General features: G+C 38.8%; 1 long non-coding RNA gene across 1 annotated transcript in view; it reads left to right on the top strand.

The window, feature by feature from the left end:
- Positions 1-1,185: 1,185 nt before the first annotated feature.
- The window catches only part of LOC124624805, a 49,398-nt gene continuing 43,537 nt past the window's right edge, over positions 1,186-7,046 (top strand). Inside the window, exon 1 of the long non-coding RNA XR_006980707.1 lies at positions 1,186-1,324. This is a non-coding gene — a long non-coding RNA (uncharacterized LOC124624805). The remainder of the gene's footprint in view (positions 1,325-7,046) is intronic.

The following is a 7,046-nucleotide window of genomic DNA, read 5'->3' as shown; positions in this document are numbered from 1 at the left end:
ACCTGACGCCCCACGTGTTGAGCAATTCGGCGGTACGTCCACCCGGCCTCCCGCATGCCCACTATACGCCCTCGCTCAAAATCCGTCAACTGCACATACGGTTCACGTCCACGCTGTCGCGGCATGCTACCAGTGTTAAAGACTGCGATGGAGCTCCGTATGCCACGGCAAACTGGCTGACACTAACGGCGGCGGTGCACAAATGCTGCGCAGCTAGCGCCATTCGACGGCCAACACCGCGGTTCCTGGTGTGTCCGCTGTGCCGTGCGTGTGATCATTGCTTGTACAGCCCTCTCGCAGTGTCTGGAGCAAGTATGGTGGGTCTGACACACCGGTGTCAATGTGTTCTTTTTTCCATTTCCAGGAGTGTATTTCGCATGGCTAATGTAACATAGAATGAAATGATTACCGAAGTTTGTTACTATTGGTCCACCATAGAAACAGCTTGATCGAATACTAAGGATATATTTTGGGAAAACGTGAGGAGGGTGACGATGATGATGCTGGTGATGAGGAAGAGAGTGCACTCCAAATGTGTAGGGATAAAATATTGGATTTAGAGGAGAAAAAAAGACTAAAAATGATTGCAATTCCGAGCCAGGTGATAACAGCGAACTACAATTCTCAGCATATTCACAGGAACATTGTACATGTTCTTTGTAGTTTCATGACTTGCAAGAGCTCTACAGCAATGACTGATAGCCAGTCAAAAAGTGGACCTTGAACATCGAGGAAACAGGTTTTCAGTGGTTTAGAACCAAATGTAAATGCTAATTTTCGGAAGTGAAAAAAAACCTTGATGGTTCGTCTAAGTTAGGTATTCAGTGACAAAGACGTCTTGCATTAAGGGCTGCACTGAAAAAACCTTTTTAAAAAGAATTTGATGTGAGAACAGGTGCTCCAGAGATTGACAAAGTGAATCTCACAGTAATGAAAAAGACTGCTAACAGCGCTGACGTTGATAATAACCTATATTGAAAGATGTCATAGGCAGGACAAAGATGATTCAGCTCAATATGACTACTTTAAAGTGCTGGAAATATAGAAGGATGCAATGAAAAATTTTAGCGTTGCTGAAGAGCAGTGAAGTCATTACCAAAAAGAAATAATAAACTGTATAGCAATGGACATTTCAGACACTCCATTAACAAACATGCTAAAGACTAAGAACTGTAACAGGATCACCAAAAGAGCAACCTGAGACCTAAAAGAAATGTTCTCAACTATAATGTCAGTGGCCACAGATTAATTGATTGTAACGCCAAGGGCAAAGGAAATAAATGCTTCGCTCTAGAGTCTGATTATCTCCTCCGAATTTACGAAGGTAAAGAATACGGTACTTATAATTGACAATGAGTATAAACAATGTTAAGGAGAGTACCAACATTAAGAAGTGTAAATTTAAAAATGTCTGTATAAGCAACAAAGAGGGGGAGGTGTTAATTGACTGTGTCAGTCAACTTAATTTATTACAACATAATGCTAATGATACAATGGATACTCTACGATTGCAGGATACACAGGTATATTAACAAGATTTGGCAACAACTTTGTCTCACCATGAAAGTATTTTAAGATTACTATTGAGGTTAATGATGTGAAAACTGAAACAGATATTTAGTCCCATGTAGATTCTGGAAACTGTTGAATTTAGACATGGTAGTTGGGACCATTTTTGTAGGCTAAAATAAACCTGTATACACGAGCTCATGTCATGCACAATTTCTGAAATTTTTGTGTTGGAGAATACTTTTGAAATCGTTTAAATGTACTTGTCCCCAGCTCATTTTACATGATATCAGACACAACAGTTCAAAACGAGCAAGTTCAGGGTTTGACATTACTGGACTGGTTAGGATTATACAAATGTATGAACAAAGAGAGAAAAATTATACTACTTAGAAACGCAAATGGTAAATGCATACACTTGCAGCCACAGTTGTAGTTAAGCATACATCTAAAACGTTTGCCTTGATGGATTTATTCCTTTTGTTGGCATGTTGTTCTAATCTCTTTCACATAATGTTTAAAAGTTTATCTGCTAGCAAAAACAAAATTTAAATACACATACAAAAAATAAAAACACGCATGGCAGATATAATATAACTGTGTGAGGTGAGTCCGCACTTTGGCGCTAAGTCTCTGCTTTAGTCACATACATTTACCTATATAGTTTGTATTTAGTTGCTGTGATATCTTTACAGGTATTCTGGTATAGTGTAGAGACATGCCTTAGTAATGTAATATTTTAGTTTTTGTTTAAACACTGGCAATAATTTTATACTCTTCATATCTCATGAGAATGTATTGTAAAGTACACTGTCCTTTACGGGGTCCTTATTTGTTAGTTTGCCTCATGAGAATGTATTGTAAAGTACACTGTCCTTTAAGGGGTCCTTATTTGTTAGTATGCCTCAGTTAAGCTACTTGGCATTCATCTTTTTCCAAAATTAACTTGGGAAACTAATGCTAATTATGTATGCACAAAATTTGTCCACATCACCTGTTTGCTTAGTAAACTTAGGACTTGTGTGGCTGACAAGCTACAGCTGAAATCTTATTATGCCTTTTTCACAGCCTCATCATACACGCAGTGCTGTTATGGAGCAGTTCCTCTGGAGGAAAAAGTCTAGTACAAACCATAAATATTCTTTTAATATTTTAAATGTATGACTTATTATGCATGTATTACATAATATGATATCAGTTACATGTAAAATGCTTAAAGATCGATCGATAAATCCAATCAAATCGTTTACTTGTCACGTGATAATAGTTCCATGTATGGCAGTGCAAACTACCAATGTGTTCCAAAAAGCGACAAGCTAAAATGAGATTTTCCAGGGTATCATATCTCGGGTTCTATTGATCACAGAGTTAGTGGGTCAAGTATTTTGAATAGCTCTTGGCCTAGCGAGTATTTTTATACCTATCAGGAGAACGAGCATATTGTAAATATCCTACAGTGCAGGGTAAAAATTTCAACATTATACACTTCCTCCAGCTCAGGCAAATTGAAAAGATTAGTTGGTTCTTTTGCATTAGGTGAGAACTAGAGGAGAATTTCGGCAGCTTACAAAATCACCAGTTTTTCATATGCGGCTTATTGAGAAAAGCACTAAAAACCATAATCTTTCGGGGGAGAAAAGTACCCGTTGAGCGATGGCCGCTGATATAATCTATATTCAAGGCAGATCGTCGAAATTTTTACCACATGTTCTTAAGTTAATGTTCTTGGGAAGCTCCGATACGTCTTTCGATATCATGCTGAGAACCATAATAAGCGGTTTTTAGTCAGTTTTGCAACATGCGCCGCAATAATCTAAATTACCAACTGTAGCAAATCGCTCAAATTTAACTGTACATTCCTTAGTCTTTGATGCAGAAACACTGTTTTCCCGTTTTCGAAAATAAGAATCCGTTAACAAGATGCAGCTGAAAAAAATATGATTTTTGGGTACCAAAAGTACCAGTTGTGGGTTGGCGTCTTCTATAATTTCTGTTCATGGCAGAACATTGAAATTTTTACTGTATGTTCTTAAGATTATATTCTCGAGAACCTCGCGACTTTTTTCAATACCATGATCCGTTATCCATATCCAAAGTTACCATGTTCATGCATGTTAACACGTGCACATAATACCCTTTCTGAGGCTAAAATGTAGTTTTAACTGTTAGGCCCTATTCACACAGGGATACCATTGAAATCACGTCTCCAGCTACTTAACGACCAAGAGTCTGGGATACTGGATGACTCGAGTAGCCAATCACGTTCACACAGACATGACGCGAGTCTCCTGTACTGCCAAGTCACTTGCGGTCTGAATAGAAAATTGGTTGTGGGCAAAGGATGTGTGTAGCGCGCTTTATTGTATGCCGTGCCCCAGTAGTAATACGTCCACTGACGCTGTTAGTGATAACGATATTATAATACAGTATCCCAGTGTGAATAGGGCCTTAAAACTTAAGTCTACAAGCGACTGAGATACTCTGCGACCAAGAGACCCGACATGTGTAATTAGATGGGGTCATTCAGACGGAGATACTGCAGTAGTGGCGTGCCAGAGTCGCTGCGATATGGATATTATGTGACCCGACATGCTAGTCGCCGAGTCTCCCAGTCTCTCAGTTGCATTCATACCGCTGGGTTGCGTAATGTAGGAACAAATGTTTAATTTTAAATTCGTAGGAAAAGTGGAGAAATATCTGGAACTGTATATTTACAAATTGAAAGGGTATTCAAGGAAGGAGGTGACAGAGAGAGCATGGCACGAAGTAGCCAAGGAGGTTGATCATCAGATAGGTTCAGTATCAGTAATTAACATTTCTAACATAAAATAAATTCGCCCTACTCACTATGCTTTAAAATCCATTTTATTGAAAAACTAATCAACGATTTAAAAGCGCCCACTAAACAATAAACATAACAAATACAGAAGTGAAATGGTTTTAATTAATTATCAATAAACTAATAAAAACGTACAGAAATTCATTAAAGTTTTACAGAAATACACATTACACATAAAAAGTTTTGTAAAAAAAGACAATTACAGTAGATCTGATCATTATTGATGCAGTACTTTCACTGCCATGGGAGGGAAGCACAACGTGTCGAAAAGTATTTGGCTAAATAATTTCTTACTTCATAAGCTCTAGAATGGAGATGCAGTGCAATGTCTTTCCTTGACTGTATTCTGACTGTTGGCGTTTCAGTGTTGTTGCATTGTTACTCATCACAATTGTATTGGATACCTTCATGTTTTCCATTAAATTATCCAGTATTATTTTATTATGTCACCACTCATTCTGTAGTTAGAGAACGAGTAGGACTGCTCAGGACTTGGAACTTCTGTGTTAGGATTCCAAATGCGCATTCCATGCATTTTCTTCCTCTGCTTAATCTACGATAATAAATTGTCTTCACATTATCGAGTGTCCTTTGTGGGTACGGTATCATCAAGTAGCATGACAATGGAAACGCTTCATCTCCTACAAAGTAATATTGGAAATGACAGAGTGTCCCATTCAAACCTCCCTGATTTCAAAGAACCAGGAAAAAGAATGCACAGTAGACACGACAATGAAAAATGCACCACATTTCCTAGCATTTCAAAGAAATTATTTGTTTATCATCAATACACCTTTACATGTGAACCATTTGCAGCAGGAAGAATATCGAGTCTATATTCAATTTCTTGCCAGGTTCTTTGTAACATTTCCTCTGTTATTGTTGCAATCGCATTAGTGATATGATATCGCAATGTAGGAATATCGTACACTTTAGTCACATACAGGCGGTCCTTCGCGAATCCCCACATGAAGAAATTCAGTAGCATAATGTCAGGTGAATGTGGTGGCTAGGCAATGGGTCCACTGCGTCCGATCCAACGATTGGGAAATTTCCTATCCAGGAACTTGCGAAGAGCCGTTGACCAATGCGGCGGAACTCCATCTTGTTGAAAAATGATGTTGGGTTGAAAGTCTTGTATCTGAGGGTACACAAACTGCCCCAAAATGTCCAGATACACTGACCCATTGACTGTTTGTTCTGCAAAGAAGAACGGTCAAACAATCGTGTCTGGCATTAGCCCACAACAGATTTTAGTTTAGGGTTATCACAAATATGTTTAATGACAATGTGCGGATTTTGCAAACCCCAAATACAAACATTATGCCTATTAACCCTTCATGATAGATGAAAGGTTGCCTCATCTGAGAATAAGTATCTTTCCAAGAAGCTGGAATCCATATCATTATGCTGCATCATATCTGCAGCAAATTGTTGTTGGCGTGGTTTGTCATTTGGCATCAGATGTTGCAGAAATTGCACTTTGTAAGTACACATATGAAGACGCTGGTGAACTACACGATGCAATGTTGACTGAGGTACGTCAAGTTGCCTAGATGCTTGAGGAATTGACTTAAATGGGCTTCTGAAAAACGTTTACCTGATGTCCTCCACTGTCTCTTCTGAAACTCCGTAACGTGCACCACCAGAATGTTTCAGAACACCTCCTGTTGCCAGAAACTTCCTATACCATTCCTAATTGTTGTCATATCACGTGGATCACATTCATACACACACGATAATTTCTTTGCACAGTAATCGGCGACTTTGTTTCTGCAAACCACACTGCTGCTTGCGGACGATACTGTGGAGTCACCATTTTCACTCCATGCAACTATACTTCACTCTGGCGGCGATACTTGGCACATCTGACAAGATAATATAAATTCTCTGAGATGCTTTACAATGTGGTGCAGTATTCATTGTCGTATCTACTGTGGTTTTCCTCTCCTGGGTCCTGAAAATCAGTGAGGTTTGAGTGGGACACCCTGTATATTCATTTTCATCACTTGGTAATCTCGAAGGCAATGGCAAGTTTAATCTTCCATTTGTAATCCAATGTTTAGTTGCTGAAGCACGAAATATCCCTTCCATCACTATTTCTACCTACATTATCGGTTTCAGTGTTAATGAATAAACCCTCAGCATCACTGCATGCTAACAATATTGTGGAGTGGTACTGTTTATAATTGAAGTTACTTGAACCCGTCCCAGGCAATTTTTCAATGTGAATATGTTTCCCGTCCAATGTAATTGAGCAATTAGGTAACTTTTAACCTACAGTTTATATTATTCGCAGTGTAATTGAAATACTGTATTATAATATCATTATCACTAACAGAGTCAGTGGACTTTGTACTACTGGGGGCACAGCACACAATAAAATGCGCAACATACATCCTTTGCCCACAACCAGTGAAACTGATTTGATTTTCAATTCACACCATAAGTGACTTGGCAGTATGGGAGACTCATGTTGTGTCTGAGTCTCCCAGTCTCTTGGTTGTTAGGTAGCTGAAGACATGAGTTGATTCCAGGGTCATCGCCAGGATTCTGAAGTCTTCAGCCTATGTTTTTAGTAAGCATTTTTCACTAATAAAACTATAAAACACGCTGTCTTATGTAATGGGCACTTGACACATATACAGATATGCCCAAAGATGTACTGCAGCGACAAAAGTGGGCTGAAAGGAGTCTT

This window comes from Schistocerca americana, chromosome 1, assembly GCF_021461395.2.
Source record: "Schistocerca americana isolate TAMUIC-IGC-003095 chromosome 1, iqSchAmer2.1, whole genome shotgun sequence".
NCBI lineage: Eukaryota > Metazoa > Arthropoda > Insecta > Orthoptera > Acrididae > Schistocerca > Schistocerca americana.
This window is presented reverse-complemented; position numbering and strand designations above follow the sequence as displayed.